This window comes from Cannabis sativa, chromosome 3 (genome assembly GCF_029168945.1).
Source record: "Cannabis sativa cultivar Pink pepper isolate KNU-18-1 chromosome 3, ASM2916894v1, whole genome shotgun sequence".
Lineage (NCBI taxonomy): Eukaryota > Viridiplantae > Streptophyta > Magnoliopsida > Rosales > Cannabaceae > Cannabis > Cannabis sativa.
In genome coordinates, this window is record NC_083603.1 from 38,539,639 (window position 1) to 38,541,684 (window position 2,046).

A 2,046-nucleotide genomic window follows, 5' to 3' on the forward strand; every position below is an offset into this window, starting at 1 on the left:
AAACGCTCAGAGCACTCAGTGTTAGTTTACCGCTTTCTTAGTTAATTTTCTTATGGGTTTCTAAGTTCCCTTATTATTAAGGAGGACGATGAAACCTAGTGTATTTAATTAAGTATTTATTTTTATTTTGATTCTCAATACAATATATGCTTATGATTTTCGCTTCTTAAAATAATTTCTTTCATCTTTAATATCAAGTATTTTTGATAGTTAGAAATTATTTATGCTTGGTTCTACATTTTATTAAAAATAATATTCTTTGATTTTTTGTATTTACATTAAATTGTTTCACATTTAATGCTTAGAAGTTATAATTTTAAAGCGAAGGAAAATCTATTTTTTATTAGAAAATAATTGGTTTGATTACTGATTAAATTATGAGAATCAATATAAACATAAATATTTTTATATACATTAAGTGGATTCTGAACCCTTAATAATATCCTAAAATATTTCTGAAAATATCTGTTACTGTCATTTTTATCATTTAAACACTTTATTTTATTTTGTTACCAAAAACCTCACCATTTTCGGAACTAGGTTAGAGTTTTATTAGCTTAGATTAAATAAGTATTTTCTTCGATTTCACGCAATTCCCATGGGTTCGACCTCGTTCTTCACAATCTCCATACTACAATAAAGATTCGTGCGCTTGCGAGTTGATAAATGTAAAACGTACCATTTTGGTATACAACAAGTTTTTGGCGCCGTTGCCGGGGAACTGCAAGAAAAAAAAAACTACTTTAATTCAGGTTGGTATAATTCTTCTACTAGTTATTATATTATATATATTATATATTACGTTTCTTAATAACGAAGTAAAATATATATATATAAAGTTATTATTATTATTATTATTATTATTATTATTATTATTATTATTATTATTATTATTATCAGTTTACGTAAAACGTAAACTGATATATATATATAATTTATTATATATTATTATTATATAATATTAATATATTATTATATATTATTTATTATTATATACATTACTTAACTATTAAGAAAAGTATATTATTATTATAATTATATATAATAAAGTATATATTATAAATTATAATTAATATTAATATTTATATTTCTGTCAAATATATACATATTATTTATTTCCCGCTATATTTTAAATTCAGTCTTTATTTACGCAATTATATGGTAGGCACCGCCTCCTAATTTCTTCATGTTATTTTAATTTTTGTGATACTTGGTGTATGATTCGCTGGGAACGAAATTCTAAAAATCGTTTGGTAAAAAGAAAATTATTGTGGGTTGAAATTAAAAGTGAAAATTCTGACATCATGGAACCAAATCAAGTAAATGTGGAAGAAAAAACTCTTATTGATCATTTTTCTCCCATTTCTGCTAATCCACCATCATGCATTATTTTTCCTGAAACAAATGCTACACATTTTGAGCTGAAACCTTCCATAATTCAACTTTTGCCATCTTTTTATGGGTTAGGTAAAGAGGATCCATACATGCATGTGAAAGATTTTTTAGAAATTTGCTCTACATTTAGATTTCAAAATTTTTCTGATGAATCTGTTACGCTTAGACTTTTTCCATTCTCATTAAAAGATAAGTCTAAAGCCTGGTTAAATTCACTCCCAGCCCGGTCTATTTCTACTTGGGATGAATTAGTTAATAAATTTTTGTCCAAATTTTTTCCCATGTCTAAAACGGATAATATTAGGAGAGAAATCTCCGAATTTTATCAGAAAGATCACGAAGAATTTTATGAATGTTGGGAAAGATTTAAAGATTTATTGCTAAAATGTCCACACCATGGTTTTGAAAAATGGAGATTGGTAAAATACTTTTATCATGGACTATCTCCCTCAAACCGACAAATGGTACAATCAATGCACACTGGAAAATTTTTGCAATTTAGAGGGGATGAGGCTTGGGAGTCTCTTGAGAATCTTTCTGTAAATTCTCAACAGTGGAATTGCCAAGATCCTAGATCGAAAGCTTCCAACACACCTAAGAGAGGTGGAATTTACGATGTCAAAGATGACGTAGATATTAAAACATCATTAG

At 26.5% G+C, this 2,046-nt stretch overlaps 1 non-coding gene across 1 annotated transcript; it reads right to left on the reverse strand.

Moving 5' to 3' along the window:
• Positions 1 to 1,691: 1,691 nt before the first annotated feature.
• On the reverse strand, positions 1,692 to 1,798 carry LOC115703377 (small nucleolar RNA R71). Its single transcript, XR_004009146.2, has one exon. It is a non-coding gene; the product is annotated as a small nucleolar RNA R71 (small nucleolar RNA).
• Between the last annotated feature and the right edge of the window lie 248 nt (positions 1,799 to 2,046).